The sequence below is a fragment of the Orcinus orca genome, chromosome 14, assembly GCF_937001465.1.
Source record: "Orcinus orca chromosome 14, mOrcOrc1.1, whole genome shotgun sequence".
NCBI lineage: Eukaryota > Metazoa > Chordata > Mammalia > Artiodactyla > Delphinidae > Orcinus > Orcinus orca.
In genome coordinates, this window is record NC_064572.1 from 3,553,405 (window position 1) to 3,575,097 (window position 21,693).

The following is a 21,693-nucleotide window of genomic DNA, read 5'->3' on the forward strand; positions in this document are numbered from 1 at the left end:
GAAGTTTGCATCTCTCTCACATTCTGATCTGGAGGCAGGCAGTCCTGTGCTGCTCTCGCAAGGCTACTTCAGGAAGCTTCTCTGTCATCCCTGTTGCTCTGTCATCCTAGGGGAATTGGCCTCCTCCGGGGTGGACGTGGGGCAGGATGGAGCTATAGTTTCAGTGTGAAGTAGGACAGAGGGAGAAGGAGAAAGTAAGGCCTGCCTGTCCTATGTAGGAAATATCCTAGAAGTTGCACAAATTTCTTTCCTTCCATCTTGGAGGGAGAGCTTAGTCTCACAAACAACCCAGCTGCACAGGAGGCCGGGAACGTCTGTAGTCTCGGGCAGCCCTGCACTTAGTTAAATATCGAATGTTCAGTTGCTCTAAGAGAGAAGTGGGCCAGGGTGTTGGGAGCCAAATGGTTGTCTCTGCCCCCCGCCCCCACAGGTTTCAATGTTTTCTCTCATCACCCACCCCCTCCCTAACAGAGTTCGAGTTTTATGAGAGTTTTTCCAGACAAATCACATTAAATCATAGCTTAGGACCCAGCTGAAAATCATCAGCCTGTGGGTGCTTTTCATTAGGCTCACTGGCAAATTGCTGGTGGAACTCCGTTACTAACATTGTCTCTGGCTAGGGGAGGCGACAGGGCAGGGTAGTGGCAGAACAATAGTAAAGTACAAAGTGGGAGCAACAGGGTGACAGGCAGAGGCTTCAAACCCCAGGAGGAAAATAAACACAGACACACTCCTGTATTCAACCCTCAAAATAATTTTGTAGGGAAGAAACAGCTACAATTAAGTAAAATCATATCTAAACACTTAAAATTATCCTCCTTAGAATTTCTCTTAGAATTTTCATTAGTCAGAATCTCCATAAACACTTGATCCAGATGTGAAAGTAACTCTTTTTTTTTTTTTTGGTATATCTAATTAGCAAGGTGTCAGAAAAAAATGCAAATGTAAACGTGGTGAGGATGCAGTGAGACCAGCACTCTTAGATGCTGGAGTGGAAAAATGTAGATGGTACCACTTTTTTCTGGAGCATCATTTGGTAATATGCATTAAAAATTGTAAAATATTTATGGTGTTTGAGCTAGTAATTTTACTTCTGGGAATTCATATAAAGATAATAATCAGAGATGCTGACAAAGATTTAGGTACAAGTGTTTACCAAATAACTGGAAAGATATTCCATGTTCATACATTGGAAGAATTAATGTTGGCAACATTTCCATTCTCCCCAAGGCAACCTACACACAGATTTAATGTAATAAAAATAATTAATGTAATGTATCAAATTTCCAATGACATTATTCACAAAAATAGCAAAAACAATCTTAAGATTTGTGTGGAACCACAGAGGACTCTGAATAGCTAAAGCAATCCTGAGAAAGAAGAACAAAGTTGGAGGAATCACACTTCTTGTTTTCAAATTACAATGCAAAGCTACAGTCATCAAAACAGTATAATACTTGCATCAACATAGACACACAGACCAAAGGAACAGAATGGGGAGCTCTAAAATAAATCCCTGCATGTACAGTCAACTAATGTCTGACAACAGGGCCAAGAATACTCAATGGAGAAAGGATAGTCTCTTCAATAAATTGTGTTTGAAAAACTGGCAGCCACATGCAAATGTATAAAACTGGATGTGCATGTTGTCCCACTTATAAAAATCAACTGAAAGTGCATTAAAGAAACATTTAACATCTGAAACCATAAAACTCCTACAAGAATATATAGGGGACCAGCTCCTTCACACCGGTCTTTGCAATTTTTTTTTTTTTTGGATTTGACACCAAAAACAAAGAAAACAAAAGCCAAAATAAACAGGTGGGAGTACATAAAATTAAAAGGTTTCTACACTGCAAGGGAAACCATCAACAAAGTGAAAAGGCACACTATGTAATGGGAGAAAGTATTTGCAAGTATCTAATAAGGGGTTAATATGCCGATTGTATAAAAACCCACACAAGTCAATAGCAAAACAACAATAACAAAAACAATTTAGTTAAAAAATGAGCAGAAGAACTGGATAGATATTTTTCCAAAGAAAACATGCAAATGGGCAACAATACATGAAAAGATGTTCAACGTCAGTAATCATCAGGGAAATAAAAATCAAAGCCACAGTGAGATATCACCTCACACCCGTTAGGATGGCTGCCCTCAAAAGCACAAAAGAGGGCTTCCCTAGTGGCGCAGTGGTTGAGAGTCCGCCTGCCGATGCAGGGGAGACGGGTTCGTGTCCCGGTCCGGGAAGATCCCACATGCCGCGGAGCAGCTGGGCCCGTGAGCCATGGCCGCTGAGCCTGCGCGTCCAGAGCCTGTGCTCCGCAACAGGAGAGGCCACAAAAGTGAGAGGGCTGCGTACTGAAAAAAAAAAAAAAGCACAAAAGAATGAGTGTTAGCTAAGATGTGGTGAAAAGAAATCCTTGTGCACTTGTAGGTGGGATGTAAATTGGTGCAGCCACTCTGGAGAAGAGTATGATGGTTTCTTGATTATACCACAATAAAGCTGAAAAAAATCTATTGTAAAATGAAAAACAACAACAAAAAAACGCAAAACCACAGGGCTTGTGGGGAAATGGGTTTAGGGCCCAATACTCAAAAACTGTCATTGGTACATTAAAAAATAAGGGCCTGCTAGGGACTGAATATTTCTGTCCCCTGAAAATTACTATTTTGAAGACCAATTCCCAATGTGATGTTATTTGGAAGTTGTGTGATGTTAGTTCAGGAAGTAATTGAGTCAGGAGAGTGGAGCTGTCATCAATGGGATTAGTGCCCTTATAAAAAGACACCCGAGAGCTTGCTTTCTCTGCTTTTCACCCAGAGAATACCTCTCCAGGAAACAGCTCTCACCAGACAAGTGCTGCCACCTTGATCTTGGACTCCCCAGCCTCCAGAACTGTGAGAAACAAATCTTTGTGTCAAAACCACACAGTCTGTGGTATATTTGTTACAGCAGCCCAAACTAAGACAAACCCTATTAAAAATGGTAGTGTAATTATATGTGCTAAATGGTTAAATATTCACCCACAACAAATATGGCACTTTAACTTGAAAAGGGCCTGCAGTTTGCTGGTTAATCTGGGTGGTAGAAGGGTTGCAGCTTGTGGGTGATTGTGAAGCAGTGAGAGAAGGGTGATTTGAAATCCCATAAAAAGCTGTAACGTCTGATGTGAGTGGGGTAGCTGTTTGAGGTGTGTGCAAGTGTGTGTTTTGTGTTTTTCCACCTGGCTAGGTTCCTCTGGGTGCAGCTGTGCATTCATTCACCAACTGTTTCTTTGGACAAAATTACATGTGAACACAAGTGAGATTCAGAATATGTTCAAATTGTTCCCTGTATGTCAGGCATGTTAGAGCAACACTTATTGCAACTCTGACAATGTATTAATATCTTTCTCCAAGATGGCTATGAAACAGCATATATGACCTTTAATCTGGGGCTCCCTAAGGATCACGAACTGCAGCTTGAAGGAATTGAAGAAACGGGATTTAAACAATTATTTTTAAATAATTAATGTAACACATTATGGAAAAAAGGAGTACTAAGGTTTAAAGCTTACCTTGGCTTCCATGTTCCATTGAGTCATTTTCTCTTAATGAATTCAGTTCTCAGATTATGCAACCAAAAATCTTTAGGCTTTTGTATAGTTAAATATAGAATATTATAATATAATGCTAATGTAGTATGAGCTTCAATAGGTGTGGAGAACAACATTTTGAAATATGAAAATCCATAAAGCAGGGTTAGTATTTCCATAGGCACCATAGTCTGTGCTGTCTAACTTTAGATTTAGAAAAATAATGACCCTGACTATCTGAGATGGTTAAAGCCAGTTTTTCAACTTTTCTTGTGGTGGGGCCCCACACTGTCTTAACAACGTCTTCAACTTACATTGATTAAACAACTCTAAACTAAATGCACTTCAAGAAATATCAATAAATCTTTACCTAATTAAAAATAATATCCCAGAAATTTTCATCTATATTTTGGATGCTTCAGCATTTTTAAATTGCTTTTTACCCTGATTATGTGAGTAATGTGTGGTCAAAATTTATAAAGTACCAAGAAAATAAGAATTATTCACATCTCTATCGCAAAGAAAGAGCTAGTAAGAGTTTTATATATTTACACTCCTTATAAACTCACATGTAAATATTGTTGATTTCCCCCTCTCTCCATATATATATAAAATGTAATGTAATATATAATATTTGGAGCAATGCATTGAAAGAATGCAAGATTGGGCATCTGATTTGCAGATGACACAACCCATCTTCCAGGCCTGCTCTAAGGATTTAAATTAGATTCCCAAAGTTAAGGGTTCAACATATGTAACACATAATGTAAATAGTAGCTGCTGTGATACATTTATTGACCTGTATTTAAGTATCTTCATAGACATTATGATAATGCCTGAATAATGTTATGTCAGGAACTTGGGCAATATAGTTTAACCATTTCCTTGCTAGTTAGAGTCTAGATTTAGGGCTCTTCACAATTTTTCCATCTTAAAAGTAAACTATTTGAATACCTTTTCTATGTACAAACACGTTGCCATATCATTTTTCCCCCGTTAGTAGTAGAATTCTAAGGATGGAATTACAAGAGGTTTATTATCACCTCTTTAAAAACTGCTTTCTAGAAATGTACCAACTTATGTATGTGGCTGTTCACCGCTTTTGATTTAATTGTGTCATGTTTTGAAAGTTTTCCTAAAGGTAGAAAAGATTGTATTATTATTCACTTGTGAGATCAACGTTTTATGTTGGTATTTTTCTTTAATCAAAGGAATTTTCTGTGCACATCATTCGTGTGTGTGTTTTAGATCTGCTTTATTCTTTCAGTTTAAATCAATTTGCATTAATGTTTTAATATTTTAAAACTAATAGTTTATTTTAAAAAATAGTTTAAAAATATTAACTTATACAAATATTAACATCTTGAAGTTTCCCATTTTTATGTAATTTTTCTTCTATCCTTTATATGTTTGAGATTTTCCCATCTAGAAACCATATACATCTATATATTTTTAAAAAATAAAACCCTGTTTGAATGTATATCAAATTTATTTTTTATGTTTTGAGTGAAGATGTAAATACTTTTTAAAGAAAACTAACTACCCAGTTTTTCATCACCACTTATTGTATGCTCCATAATGGCTTCTATTGACTGTAATACATTTATCATATAGGCTCTCATCCTAGAATCTACATTTAGGGTAACGCTAGTCTCAGCTACGAATTGGCACTTGTCATCTACCTCGACAAGGATTAAATCATGTGCTGGCTGGTGCAGCTGCTGCAGCCGCTGACCTTCAACACTCCCTGAAAGGAGTTCCGGGTGGAGAGCAGAAATGAGGCACTCTGTGCTCGGGGGAAACTGGCAGGACAACTCTTCAGAGAGTTAGATACTTTCAGGAGAAGATTTTATGAGCCCAATTCTTGTATCCCCTCATATCTAGAAAAACACTAAGATCTTTCATGGTGAGGTCTGCTCTCAAGACTAGCAGCAACCTTCGCGAGACTAACAGAAACATTCTGCAAAAAATATATGTTCTCGATTGCATATACTCCCCATTCACCAAAATCACATATATACTGATCTTCCCCCCTGCGTCTTTGGAGTAGTTTCTCAGAGCTCTCTGAAATGCAGTCTCCTGGGCTATACTCCTCATTTTGCCCCAAATAAATCTGAACTTGCCACTCTCACGTTGTGCATTTTTTTTAAAGTCGACAGTAGTTTACCATTTTCTGTATTAGAACCACTTTCTTAATTTAGCTTTATATATATAATTAGTAAGGCACATTTCACTCATTCTCTTAAAAAAAAATTCTAGCTTGACTTTCAACTAAACCTTAATCACTTTCTTAACAACATACTAGGATTTTGATTGGAAGTTTATTAGAATTAAAATCGAGAAAGGTAGATCTCTCTATAATATTTGGTGCTCTACAGAATCATGGTATTTTCTCTTTTTTTTTTTTTTTTGGTCTTTTTAAATGGTATTTTGTAAATTTGATTTTTTTCTACTTATTCATTCTCTATATTCCTTTAAAATACGTTTATTTTAAATTTTAGTTGCTTTTTTATGAAAGAGATTTATACATATGTTTTCTATATCTTAAAAGTAGAAAGTCAGCTGTTTTGTGCACTCTTTATGATCCTTGTCCATTGAACTGTTACATTTTTAAGGATTTTCAGTGCCGTTTCATTAACTATTGGGAAATCTCATAATTTCTGAAAATGTCCTTTAGCATTCAACAATTCATATATTATTAATTAGTATTTTAATAAGATAGGATTTTAAAAATTGGGGTATAGTTGCTTTACAATGTTGTGTTAGTTTCTGCTGTACTGCAAAGTGAATCAGCTATATGTATGCATATATCCCCTCTTTTTTGGATTTCCTTTTCATTTAGGTCTCCACAGTGCATTGAATAGAGTTCCCTGTGCTATACAGCAGGTTCTCATTAGTTATCTATTTTATACATAGTAGTGTATATATGTCAATCCCAATCTCCCAATTCATCCCACCTCCCTTTTCCCCCCTTGGTGTCCATACATCTGTTCTCTATGTCTGTGTGTCTACTTCTGCTTTGGAAATAGGTTCATCTGTACCATTTTTATAGATTCCACATATATCCGTTAATATACGATATTTGTTTTTCTCTTCCTAACTTACTTCACTCTGTTTGACAGTCTCTAGGCACATCCATGTCTCTACAAATGACCCAATTTCATTCCTTTTACTGGCTGAATAATATTCCATTTATATATGTATTACATCTTCTTTATCCATTCATCTGTTGATGGAGACTTAGGTTGCTTCCATGCCCTTTCTATAGTAAATAGTGCTGCAATGAACATTGGGGTGCATGTGTCTTTTTGAATTATGGTTTTCTCAGGGTGTACGCCCAGTAGTGGGATTTCTGGGTCATATGATAGTTCTATTTTTAGATTTTTAAGGAATGGCCATATTGTTTTTCATAGTGCCTGTATCAATGTACATTCCCACCAACACATAAAATTGGTGTGTGGTTTTGTTTTGCACCATTTATGTCTGATATCAGGGTTAAATTATTTTCACAAAATACAGATTTCCTCTATTCTTCTATTCTTGATTCTCTGAAACTAGTTGTTACTTTTGTAGTCAGCTGTTTTTTGTTTTTTTTACTTGTATAACCCATACACGATTTTCAGAAGTAATTGTTGAAAAACTTTATGTGCTTTCTAGCTTATTTTTCTTTCGTTTTAGTTGTTTTAAATATTGCTCTTGAGAATTCATATTTTTCCAGAAAGTAGTCAATTTCTTGAATATTCTAATGTAGTTGCAGTATATATATATATGTGTGTGTGTGTGTGTGTGTGTGTGTGTGTGTGTGTATCTGACCTGGGGTCTCACACAATGTCCCTAAATCCCTTGAAGTTTCCTGGGTGATAGAAGTGGGGCTTTTTTCTATGTTTTTTAAAGTGTTAATTTAAATTCTTTTTTCTGGTAGGAAACGATTACTTGCATATCACTTAGACCCTTTAAAGTCTCATTTTTAAGGTTTGTTAGTGCAGTTCTAGAGTATCCTAGAGTATCCTTTATTCTAGGGCTTGTGATTAGTTCCACTTCTAATATGCACAATTTCTGGTGTCTTAATTGAATGCCCCATGTATTCAAGGAGGTTTCTTCACTCTGGCTGGTGAGGATTCTCAGCCATACATGAACTTTGGAAATTATTTAATGTACAGTTCTCCAGTAATTGTTCTTTCTGCAGAAATTGTTCCTTCCCAGCCTTGTGAAATTTCACCTGTGTGTGCTCAGATTAGTACTCGACAGAGACTCAGAGGGATAATCAGGCAGTGGTGGAGGTCTCTCTCTGGGTAGCTCCTTCCTTTTGGATGCCCTGCCACACAAATTATCGCCCCCTGGGCCTCCCAACTCACTGTGATCTCTCCCTTGCTCTTCCTTTGGTGTCCCTTCCTCTCAGTTCACCTGTAATTTCTGGGCCACTGAAAGTATTTGCATCTAACTCTGTCTTCTCCTGCTCCTATGTAAAATCTCAGTAGCATCTTCCCCTGAATGATGACCATGGATGAAACCTAAATCCTCTTCTCCTTCCCCAGCTACTTTAAACTCCCCTCTGGATGTCTCCTCTCATCCAGGCTCAGTGAGTCAGAATCATCCATGATCCATTTTTTCATACTCAACAAGATGTCTGGCCATGTTGAGTGTTTCTCCAGTGGAGTGGGTTGAGCAATGATGGACAAAGAGAGATGAGCAGACAGCAGTTAGAGACCATGTCAGGCTGTGGTGGGCATGAGAATGAATGACACTGCTAAGAAGAGGAACAGATTATAGAGAAGTCACAAGGGTAGAAGAGGTTGGAAAATGTTTTCAAATACAGATCGGGGAGAAATCTGGTAGAGGAGAGGTTGAATTTATAATAAAATAAAGAGAAATGACCACTTCTAGGTTCCTCAGAAAAACTCAGTACCTGCTATCTTACTGGTAACATCTTATCAAATGTTATTTCAGTTAGAAATACTTTAGGCTACAAATCCTTTAGAAACTATCCTATACAGATTTTAGCAGTAGAATAACATAGACAAAGTTATGCATTGCAGCATTGTTTGTAATGTCAAAAGATGGTTGACTATTAGTGTTTATCCCAATATGGACTGGCAACATGCATTATAGTACATCATCCACTCAGTGGACTGCTTTGTAGGAAACAACGTCCTGATAGAAGTTTTTTTCCCCAGATATTTTTCAACTGAATATAAGGAAGATGTAATGAAACATTATACAACTACTTATGTATTAAAATGTGGAGTGAAGGAAAATATATATTCACATTTTCTTGTATACCCATAAAATGACACTCTGGAATGATACCTGGAAAATCAACCACAGTGGCTGACTTTGAAGACAGGGGTCCTGGGCAAGGGCGGGTGGCAGAATACAACATAAAGTATTTAATATTTATAGGTTCTTGAACCTTCTACACATATTATCAACTTCTCATAAATGTGGACATTAAATTCTTTTTAAATCTCTAAAAATTAAAAATTAAAGCACGATTTCTACCAACTGAATGAAAGTCCAATTTGTTTTTCCAGAAAGATTATCCGGCTTCCCTAAAATGTCTACTCATGAGAATTTTCTGGTGGCTTTTGCTTCTTTTCTTTCACTTTGGAAGCAGTTTTCTGATTCATAATCCTTTGTGTTCTTCCTTTCAAAGAACATCTACCGCTGCTAATTTTATGAATTAAGCTTGATCTAATTTTCTTACCTTTTTCCCCATTTTTCCCTATGAAAAGGCTCTGTACATTCATTATCAGTTGAGACAATATTTAGATAATTCATAAGGCTAGGAGGACAATTATTTGCCTTAATACTTGAATTCTTTCTCTGCATCTGACATATTAATAATGCCAGTAAGATATTGTATAAAACCGTTGACTTTATTATAATAAGAAACATTAGTCAGGAGACCATATCTTAAGACTGATTGTAAAACCAGCAGCCATGTTAACAGTGAGGAGATGTGAGGGGATATTTCATGTGGAAGAGAGGAGAGCTCTCTTCAGAGGTTTAAAGAGTGTTTAAAAGCATGTAGAGCTAGGCCCAGTGGATGGATCATTTGGGAGTCACTCCGCAGGGATACATAGGAGAGAGTCCTGAGCATCTTGAGTGCTGCACAATGCGGTGGTCTGGAGTGGTGGCTGTGGACCCCTCTGTAGATCAGTAGAGAAGAAAGTTGCACCCTGTATCTGTACAAGTCTGTACAAGGCGATCTGGCCTTCAGAAAAAGAAATTTGACTAAATCACATATGGTCTCAGCTCTAATAATAAGATCTTTTCTTGAATCCATTTCTTTTTCCTCTCAAATTCTCAAACCCGAGTAGTTATTCTGCATGAGACAATTCTCTTTTAATTCCATTCTTCAGTCTCAAATTTTGTAGCTTATCTTCAGATAAGTACCTGTCCATCTTTATTCTTTAGACAAGATAAGCAAGAGGGTCATTTTCTTATCAGACTTTAAAGGAAAACAAATACCTTTACATTTAGACTTTCTAAGGTTCTAAATGTATTTCATGTTCCCACAGTAGTATCTTCAGTCCTGAGTTTGTGGCATTTTTACCCACTTCAGAGATGACTCTGGGGAGTGAATTGGTGGTGGGACCTGACAGACCACTGGGATTTTGAACTCTTGGCAGTTAGATCTCCGTTTATAGAAGTGTTAACAACCAATGGAACAATCAGCATACAGTCCAGGGTTACAGAGATGACAGCCGCGAGAAGGCGACCTATGGATGACAGAAGAGATCGGCCTTCTGACAAGCAGTTGCATTTCACTGCGAGGCAAAGAGAAAGTGCCTGCAGATACAGAGATGCCATCAGCAGGGAGCAGGAAAACTTCACTCAGATCTGTTATCAACAAAAACGTCAGAAGTCAGTCATTCCCTGGGCTTATTTGTGCTTCCTGTTTCTGCGCTCCCTTGTGCTTCGAGACTGCTCTGCTGAGTTGATGTTCTCCTCTGTGCTTTTTCTAAATCTCTTTCTGGGCCAGGAGGATGTAGGAAGCAGAGGTGCTCTGTGGCGGATCTGCTTCATATAACACGTCTGACCGCCTTGCAGCTGGGACAGTATGTGTGCTGAGTGTCGACCTGCCTTCCCACGGGTGTGGTTGGGGTGGGACCAGAGGTCTGAATGGGGAAGGTGGTAGGGGTGCATTTGTTTTCTTTCACTCCCAGGTCAGGAGATCTTAATCTGAGGGGCTTAGGGAGCCCAGGGAGCCTGTGGCCTCCCTGAAGTCATGTATAAAGTGTGTTTGTGCACAGGTTTTTATTCAAATAAAATTAAATGCCCTGGATTTACCCTTTCAGAATATTTAACACTGTTCCTAGGCTGTAGAGATCCTTGTGCACTGGAGTAGAACATAGCTGCAGTGATTTCAACACATTTCCATTGTGAACAGTAGCTAGTAAATTAAGCTTTCTGAGTCAAGAGCGAGTGATGGCTGAAAAGGTTTAAAAACATTCTATGAAGTGTCTAGAATCGGGAGGGTTTGATCTGCACTCTACTGGAACATTTTAAGGTCTAATACTTTGTTTTCCACTTGTGAGCAGCTAGGTCAAGTTTTTTTGTTCCCCCAGACAAGAAAACCTAAATATATAAAGTCTATGTGTCTGGCCAGGGTCAAAGGACAAACTAGTTTAGGGATGGTCACAGGCAGACTTTTCTCATTACCAGAAATTAAAGTGGCAAAGAGTATTTATGACACAAACCCTAAACGCATTTAATTATTGGATAATCTCGATCTACAGAGAGGCAAAGTCTCTTCCTGTGGTTATTTGTAAATACTTCATACAGATCTATTTAAATGGCTTTGTGCTCTTCTAGGATTATTCTCCCGTGACAATGGCCAGGACTTAATGCACTTATGCACAAAACTATTTAGGTTCCTGCTCAAGTGTGGTAAACTGGTTAACAACAAACCAAACCAGTGAACTGTGTTTTAAATTGGTTGATGGTGCCACCTACTGTCCTCTCTGTACAAATGAGCTGGGACTGGAACCTGAGCCTTATCTACTGAGAGCCACAGAAACTAGGATATGAAGGGGAATTAGACTCAAGTTTAATTATACTTTCTAATTATACTCTATTTAGAATGAGTTACATAAATAGTTATATTTATACCCTCTCCCCAACATTCCCAATCTCAGGTTACAGAAAATAAAACATTAGAAAATTATTTTAAATTGTGGCAGATGTAGGAAACAGTATCAGGCTATCATGTGCTTTCTGTAGATGCAGATTATCCAGGACCAAAATGCCTTTAGGGCTCTGCATCAAACATGCTCTTTGCCATTTCAACTCCTAGTGATGTCCGAAGCCCCGAGCCCCCTGAGTAGCGGCCCCTGCTGTGGACTCGACTGTATTTACTTTACACTGTGTTGAACAGATGACAGAAAATAAAAAGCTCTAAAAAGGAGGAAGGTTTCAGGTAAGCAAAAATAGTATTTTAGAATATTGATTTGGGTGTTTTGTTTTTAATGGACCAATCCATGATAGAACAGGCCCAGACGAGTTTTGAAAATAAAATGTATATTTTCTTCCCTGGAGAGACACTGGCAGCCAAGTTAATTAAAACATATGCTTTCTAGGAACCGGGCATAAATTCTCACTTAGTTTAGACAAATAACTGATTTCCAAGCTGGCTTAAACCCAGCGAGTGCTCAAGGAATGTTCTAGTGACTACTGTGCAGTGAGGGTTTTATTATTTGTGCTTCGAGTGTGTTCTGTCTCTAATCCTTAAATAAAAACCCATTCTCTTCCACGTAACTTACTATTTGACTTGACTGTAGGCTGTATGACAAGACATTTCTGTTATCACATGTAAAATTGTGCATGTGTGCGCGTGTTTTAAAATACAAACAGTGTACACTCTTGTTCAAGTTCATCCTGAGTTCCAAGTACACACAAAAAAAACCCTGAATACTTCAGAGTAAAAGTACAATTTCTCATTCACACATATCAAGGTATCCATGGTTCATTTGTATATATTCTGACAACTTAAAAAAAAATTTTTCAAATATACTTTTATTTACTCACAGATAATAAAGTTTCATTTTTACTTGTCTTAAATACTGTGTGTTGCCTTGCAGCTTGCTTTTGTCGGGTAACAGCATGACTTTGAGGTGTCACCATTTCCTGCTTTGGGGTTTTCCACTGCTATTTGAGAACACTGCAGAAAGCTTTCCACAGAACCACATAACACTGCTATAAGCATATCTAGGTTCATATTTCATTTCTATCTCTCACCTTCATGCTAATAACAATATGCATAATTAAACGTTTCTAAGTTTTTAGAGATAATTTTCTTTAAAGTGAATATAAAGCCCAGTCACCAAGCAGTTTCTGTGGTGTCTTGTCTTATTCTAGTCTCGTCTTGAATTCCTTAAAACTTTGAGGCGAAAACTTCGTTGTAAACTTTAGGTTAAACTGTAGGTTATCTCTAGCGCAGCTAATTCCATTACTGACATCGGTGGTAATAACCCGTTTTCAGATTAATGCTACTAAAAATATCTAGTACATTAATGACAAAAACAAAGTTATTACAAGTCAGTTCTTAGCATGAGGCTTTGGAAGTCCGCAAGAGCCGGGAGCTGCCTGTCCATGTGTAGGGGCTGAGGCATCTCATCATCTCCCTTCTCCACCATGAAGGGCTGAGAGGGCTCTGACTCCGCAGGGATGTCGAGAGGAAAACCCTCCAGCCAGTTCAGTGCCCCTACACTTGACTCTTCCATGCTCGGTCCTGTCCAGACGCTCACATGAGGGCATCTCAGGTGACACACTGAGAATTCAGTCCCATTTGTCTTCTCGCAGTCCCACCAGCACACTGGCTGGGTCATGAAGCTCTTTTGGGAGAGTTATAGCCTGATGGCCAGGAGAGGACACAGGGGCAGCTGGTCTGCACTCTTTCCGAGCAAGGCGGCAACAGTTGTTTATTTGTTGGGTTCTCTTTTCTGCATGTGTAGAATTTATTCAGCATAATCACAGGGACGTTGTAGTCATGCTGTCACACACACACACAAACACAGATATTGCACCACATCCATGTGGAGCCCAAGTGCATTCCATCTGAGACTTACTTATATGCTTTTATGTGCCACAGCCCACCTTTTATATAATACATGTTTCAATGCCAGTTGCTGTGTTGACTTTCTCAGCATCATCTGCAGACATCTTCACGACTACAGCACCCAGAGCAAGCTGTTTTCCTTCTGCCTCAATTGCAACAATCCTATCTGCTGAAGCGGAGCAAAGCTTAGCTCCTCGAGAAGCTAAGTGTAGACACGTGATGTCAACTCCTTTGAGTACAAATTTGATGGCTCCTTTATCCACCTGTTGGTGTGGAAAAAGGGTCTTTTTTTTTATCTCTTTCTGTGTGGAATAACCTTGGGGTTGGATAAAAAGACCCTCTCTTTTTCTAAATAGAATAACTCTCCAGTCACTGTAAAGATTTCTTTCTGTTCATAGCATACCACTCTTTTAACTGGTTCCTTCTTAGGCACGATTGGATGAAGCCATAGTTCAATGCCTGGGAATGCTTCTACTTGTTCTTAATACCCATAATAGCAGGTTTTCCACTGGATGTAGCTGAACACATTTTCTTTTTAATCAAATTTCTTGAACATGTTTCAAGGTGAAGGGGTGATGATAGGGAAGGGCCGGGAATGGCGAAAAATAGACTTAGCAAGGATCCCGCAGACCCCCTACATCTGGAAGGCAAAAGGGATGGCGGCAGCTGGGGTCGTTACTCACAGGTGACGCATCTGGATGCAATTTTCCAGCTCTGGTGAAATCTCACTCCTTCTGCTCCTTCAACTACTTCCTCCGACTATTCATATGAGCACTGAGGAAATTTGGGGTGTTCTTTGGGGTTACCACTTTCTCCCTAGGGCTGGTAGCTGAAAGGGTGGAAGTTGAGCAGTAAGAAGGGACCAAGCACTCATTCTCATTGCAAGAACAGGATGGACGGGCGGCACCTGGTCTACACAGGGACGGTTGGCCATTTCTGCAGGCTCACAGGGATCAGAAGAGTGTGGGCTTCAATGCTCAGGGGCATCCTCCTGAATTCCAGTACCAAGTTAGGGTCCCTCTCACGGTGCTAACGTCCCACGGGCTAGCAGACCTCTGGTGAGTGGCTGACTAACCTCGTCTGGGACTTGGAGCCTGGCTACTTTAACTAATAAATTGTTGATGAAAATAATCAATAAACAATCTATAATAGGAATAGAAAAGCATCTGATTTGAGCCAAACTGTGGACTACAGCCTGGAAGACAACCGCTAAGATAGCTCTGATGACCTGTCTCAGGTAAGCATGGTTTTCAGCAAAGTTTTATATATTGTCAGAACAAAGAACATTAAACAAGTCAGGGATACTTTCCTTTAAGGTTTCAGGGAAAAAACAAAAACAAAACAAACAAACAAAAAACAGATCAGCTCATACACAGAGAGTCAGCATGGCCTTGGCACCTGGGAAATGAGGCTTATTATTGAAGGAGCTTCAGCATTGGCGTCCCAGGAAGGGAGGCATTTCATCTTTATTTTTAACATGGACAGTCTTTACTTCTGGTCAATGCACTCTTTTCTTTAATAATTAAAGCAGAAGCACAATGTATGTTTGATAGGCCACACGCAGGCTATTCTAGTATGCATAACACTCAAGTTAACTCCTGTATAAGACAGACGACGTCCCCATACCTCAATATGTGAAAATATCTTTGTCAAAATCCTGGGTCTGGGTGGGGGGTTCAGCTTTTTCTGTTTTCTTTCTACCGGGAAGCTCCTCTTCTTGTTTCGATGGTGACTAGCAATTACTACCCTGTCACCTGTGAGAGTTTGCACACCTGGACCATCGCCTATTCCAGACACTATGGGTGCCCCACTTAGCCCGTGGAGGGGTCCTTGCTACTTCCAACTGTGGAGCAGTCTAGCTCCCAATTCCCTCTCATCACTGCTTCCCCACCGTCACATGTCAGTTTCTCTGGAAGGGAATGTTTACATGGATTTTGGCAAGCAGAGTGCAACTTAAGTGTCAACCTCTGTGACAGGGCAGAGAGGGAGCCGGATTGGCCAGATGACATAGTTGAGCAGGTGTCCGGCCCCGAGGAAGCCTTGCCTCAGCCCATGGGGGCTCTGAAGCATATGTGGCCATCACAGGTGTTGTAAGTGCCCCTCTGCACTTGACCATTGGGTGTGGTAGCCCTGAGAGGGACCCATGCATGGGTGAGGCTGCCTGAGGGGATCTTGGCTGGAAGTTGCCTGTTGATGGCACTCCAGCAGCTGGGCAGTGAGTGTTTTCTGGGTCAGAGGTGTGGGTGGCACATCTGTGTGCACCCTGTGTGGTGCCCTATATATTAGAGATGAGTAAGTGGGGAACACGTTAGAGATATTTGTCTTGTCATCTTCACCCTGCTGCACCACCTAACATGCTACACTACCTGATTCTCGTGGTAAACAGTCATGATGATTAAATTTCTTTAACTTCATTTTGAATTATTATTGTAAAATAGATTGTTTCCTAATATTTACTACATATTCTTGTAACAAAATCTCACTATTATCAGTAAAATTAGTTTAGGTTCATTGTGAGTTGTTACCCTGGAGGTTATTGAAATAATGAGGATTCTATTTTCTCACATTGTATAATCTAAGTAGATACACGCTGTTGATGCAGGCACACAGAGGGGCACATCTGGGGGAATATATTAAACAAACGTGACATTAAACACACTTTAGGTAAAGACATCTTGGGGCCTTGGGCCAAATACCACTAAGGGATGGAGGACTTCGAGTCAGCTCTGCACAGAAGTATCCAAAAATAGCCTGAAGATACTACACAAGGAAAGCCTATTCTTTAGTTTGTCATAATTCCATCACTGGGCAAGTCTTGGTGAGTCTTTTGTTGGTGTCGTTTTGGTTCTCCTTGCAATCTACTGGTGCCACTTGAGAAAAAATTTTCAGCTGAGGAATTTTTCCTCAATCCCCTATCTCCAGAGGACTAGTGGATGTAACCGGAGACATTCTGGGTTGTCACGCCTGAGGAGATGCTAGTGGGTAGAGGCCAGGGGTGCTGCTCAACATCACAGAATTCACGGGACAGCTCCCACAGCGAGAAGTTATCCAGCTCAGAATGTCGTTAATCCCCAGGTTGAGAAATCTTGCCCTAGAGCAAGAGCAAAGGGCTTAAATATCACAAAGTGTGCCTTCTGAACTTTTTGAGCAGAGTATTGGACTAAAACCTCTATACAAAAAGTGAATAGACTTGTTGAGGTTAGTGCCACTGTGACAACTCTTGTTGAAAGTCACCCCCACGTGATACTGTACCTCTCATGAGCTTTCAGTGTAGTTGAGCTTTAAAAGCCTGACACAAGACTGGAACAACTTTGGTCTTTCTCACTTGGTCAATGCAAAACTCTAGGAGGAGAAGCTAAAAGGATCATATTATCAGGGGGAAAGCAACATGCAGATGAAACAAGCTGTGAGAGCTTTAGCCCCCACCACAGGCAGTGAGGTCTCTGGAGCTCAGCTGCAGTCACAAGCTGTGTGAAGCAGCTTAGGAGTAGATGCTTGTGCAGTTTAGCCTCCTTGACCCCAATAAATATTCATTCAATGCCTGCTACATGCCAGACATGGATATGTCACAGCCCAGTCTCAAGCAGCACCGCTGTAAGCCTGGACACTCAGGACGTGTTATAGGTTCTGTGATAGACACCAGAAGCAGCCTCAGTTGAGGAGAGCACAGAACACAGACTAGCCACTGCAGAGGATCTAATTTGTAAACCTTGCAGCTACAAGGGTCCTGCTCACGTGTGAAGCCAAAGAAGTGCCTGATGAATGGCTGATATCCTTACACTGAGTTTACCAAGAAAAGCTGCCCGTCTGGGGGGCTGAGAGAGCAGCCCTGTGAAGGACGTGGTAGAGCTGCCGCCACAGCTGCCTGGTCCCACCGCCCACACTGGGCCAGCTTCCTCACCTCACCTCTCACTTCGTTCATCTTTTTGGCTGAATGAATACATGTCTCTATTTGACTTTTCTCTGGCATTTCTCATTTGTCTGGATGGTTAATCAATAACATTTTAAAAGTATTCGGACACTTTTGACCATATTAGGTATTTTGCAGGTGTTTCTACCTTTAGTCCCTGTTTACTCTGCCATCTGGAATACAATGACAGCTAATAAATTTCGCAGTGACCAATCTTTGCAAATCTGAGTAGAAATTAGAAACCTCTAAAGCTGTAGTAAATTGAGTGTATGAGAATAGGCTCAATGAAGTTCTGAATATATTTAGTCACGCCAACCTTATCAGGGGAGCTTTTTTCTTATTGTATTTTTGGGCTATATCTTAAAACAACGCACAGCCTGTGCTTAGGTGGCTAGCCTTAGCAAACAAATAGGTGCTACCATGCACACCCGGGGAAAGTCAGAGTCGCCTTTAGTTGTCCTGTACATCCGACCACCTGGCGAGGGGAGAATAACAGCAGGGAAAGTCTCCAGTGACAGCAGGTACCCAGTTATCACAGCTCTAAAAGGAGGAAGATGGGGCAAGGCCAGCTCACTGGCTGCAGGGAAGGTGCTTACGACTGGCTGTGGCCCCCAGCCAACCTGATAGCAGGCCTGAGAGCCTCAATGAAGGGAAAGAAAAGAGAGACAGGAGGGAGGAGAACAGTGGGGAAGGGTTAAATTCACCTCCAGATGTCAAAAAACAAGTGTCACAGCAGAGACTGGGGAGGAGAGGGGGTCCGGTGGGAGGAGCCGGTGAAGAAATACCTGGAGGAGGCTTCCTCCCCTCTCCACTCCAGATGGGGCGCACGGGGCGGGCGACAGTGTTTGCATCCGCTCTCCTCACTAAGAATGTGCGCTTCAAGCTGGTCTTGAGAACACACCTCATTCTTCACTGTGACTGCAGGTTGGGTCTTCTCTGCCCACCTCCCCCTCACATTTCACTTTGCCCTGAAGTCTTCATTTTTTCAGGCAAACAGTCTGGCTCAGTGGGAAGAGCTGAGCACCCAGGAGGCAAATCCTGACTCACAGGTGTAATATATATTCATATTAATAGCTTATTTATATTTATTAATTTAATTTATTATAATAAAATAATACTATATAAATAAATGTACATATAATGTAAATAAAATGTTAAATATGATATACTAATATTATTTTAATATAATAATATTTATTAATATATCAACACTATATGTTCATATTAATCATACATAGGCTAATTTATTTAGTGACATCCTTGGCATGAAGAAAAGCGAAAACTATAGAAATCAGAAGAACTGAGAACTTTGAAGATCTTTGAGAGAACTCCATGCCCACGATGTAAATGGAGAGAACTATGTGAAGGGCTCCTGGCCAGGACTGCTCACAGAGATATTCTAGGCTCCTTGTTTACTGGGTCAAGTGTGAATCAGGGTGCCCCAGATGTCTGGATAAAAGCAGGAGCCTAGGGTCCAGGGGCCAGCCCCCGTGGGCAATGCCTGTCCTTCTTTCACCACATTGCAGTGGCCCAGCCCGCCCGCGCATCACCTCCTCACTTACACTCCTGTGAACAAACGTTATCACTTCTCCTACACAATGAAGTGTGCGTGTTGAGGAAGAATTGGCACCTACCAAATAGTGACGAACATCTTGACACTACGGAGAGAGGGAGAAGGAGAGATAGATGGACAAATAGGTAAGCATGCCACAGTTTTAGACTATAATGTAAAATTTATGAAAATAGAAAGTAATGTTACAACTCTTTAGCTCTCATGCTTCCCTGGGGACGAAGTGGTTGCGAGTCTGCCTGCCGATGCAGGATATACGGGTTTGTGCTCCGGTCCGGGAAGATCCCACATGCCGCAGAGCAGCTGGGCCCGTGAGCCATGGCCGCTGAGCCTGCGCCTCCGGAGCCTGCGCTCCGCAACCGGAGAGGCCCCAAAAGTGAGAGGCCCAGGTAATGCAAAAACAAAAACAAAAACAAAAAAACTCTGTAGCTCTCAGCTTTTATTTTTACCAATGCCTTCATTAAACAATTTATCAGTCATCTAAGTACAGTAGATTCTAAATCATAAAATAAGATTTTAATTTTGAAGTACTTTTGTTTTCTACATTACCAGAATGTACCTTCAAATCACCCAATGTCTTCTTAACCAAAGCAGACATTTGTTGTATATTCAAAGACCCTGTCAGAATGTTCCCAGGAGGTTAAAGAGGAGTTTCCTGGAACATCATCTGCCCTTCCCCTGTTGCCAGAAGTAAGAGTGTTTATTAGTTTTGAGAGAGCTTGGTGAACTGGTTCAGTTCCTACACATGCAGAAATTGCTTGCTGACCAACATGCTCCACTAGGTTCAGCCTCCAATTGAATGTGCCCTAAATCCCGAGCCACTAAGCAGGCCAAGAGCCTCGCTGTCCCATTACCCCCTCTGCTTCCACCCACCAGAGTCATGGGCCCACAGGATGCAGAATAGACTGGACTCTAGGCCGCTCGTCTCCTCCTACCCTTCCCCACTCACAGGCCCAGAGAAACCAAGCTCTTTCCCCTGACTTAAGGAGGAAGGAGATCCAGCAACAGTGCCAGGAGAGGCACATGGGAGGGGCCCCTGCACTACCAGAGGACCATGGACTCGTCATGTAGGTTTGAGTGGAACATGGTAGCTGGTCTAAGAGACTCAGGACCTGACACCTATGGGACTTCCCCTGCTGTACAGACTCAGAAACCGTCTGTGGGCTGTGCGAGCTGAGGAACGGTGGGGGCACTTGGATGGACTGGAGGTAGAGGGGAGGGTTTTCCCTGTTGCAAAGCACAGGCTGTGGTCTTTCTGGGCTGGAAATATTGACAGCTCAGCACCTAATGGAGGGTGTTGGTTGGAGGTGTCCTGGTAGTAGAGTTTCTTAGGGTGGTGAGAGGAGATTCTGGGAGGATGCAAAACACCTCCGAGAGCCTTGGACCACACACCCAGCCTTCTGACCCCAGCGGTGGAAGGTAGCAATTTCTTATATTTAAAGCTGTCCCAGGTCAGGACAGCCGATTTCCCAGGGCCTGAACAGTGAGGAATACAGGTGGGTGTTGCTAATGATGAGCAGTGTCCCTGAGCAGAGGACAGACGAGTGTTCCCGAACAGCCAGAACAAAGGCTATTGAGTCAGCAAGACAGTCATGAAGGGGGTGAGGCAGACACCATGCTGGAACTCACAGCAATCTTTGCCATTGAATAAGCCCCCACAGGGGAGTGAAGTGTTGGAAGAGGGAAGGGAAGATGGGGGACTGTGCAGGGCAGGCACACAGGTGAGCGTGCATGGAACACATAGAACATCTTAGTTCCTTGGAGGGTTTTTATTGAGAAAATAAGGACAGGTCCATGAGGCAGCCCTGAAATATGGATGGTCTAGAAAGTCATTTACTTTTTTCTTGTCAAGCTTTACCTCTTCCGGGTGGAAAGAGAAAAAGAGAAAGAAAGGAAGGAAGGAAGAAAAGAATGACAAGAGATGTCCCTAAGTGTTCACTGGTTCTCCTCCATAGGGGCCTGTCCTTGACCTCAGCAGAATATGCCCTCAGGAGACCAGCACTGTACCTCATGTGACCCCAGGGTGACTGCAGGTCCCAGGGCACTGCTTCCTTGTCCCAAGCACAACAATTTGCCTGGGGGCAGCTGCCCTCTTCACTAGAGTCTATCCATGTCCGGGGTTCTTTTTGCTACAATGAGGGGCACTAATAGTGGGATCATGGTCATGATGGATGACGTTGGGTTTTCCAAGGAAGGGCAGCATGGCTGGGCTTGTGTCCTCTGGGCCTACTGGAAGCTCCAGGTGAGTGGGGGTATGTTGGGGCCAGGCAGGGAAGCAGTACTTAATGTTAGTCAACTGTAGACTTTAAATGGTTAAAATTGAAAATATATATTTTCCAAAAAAAAAAAAAAAACAACCTCCAAAAACCCTGGTGCCATGTGAATGTACGTGAAATCTTATGGATTAAAAAGAAAAATTCTTAGGCCAAACGAAGGAGTACATTACTGATACATTCTAAAACATGAGCCTCAAAAGCATGATATTCAGTATAAGAAGCCAGACATAAAGGGCACATATTGTATGATTCCAGTCACATGAAATATTGAGAATAGGCATATCCGTAGAGACAGAAAG

The 21,693-nt window shown here is 41.1% G+C and overlaps 1 pseudogene; it reads right to left on the reverse strand.

Annotated features, from left to right (window-relative positions):
• Positions 1–13,644: 13,644 nt before the first annotated feature.
• On the reverse strand, positions 13,645–14,194 carry LOC125961026 (malignant T-cell-amplified sequence 1-A-like; annotated as a pseudogene).
• Between the last annotated feature and the right edge of the window lie 7,499 nt (positions 14,195–21,693).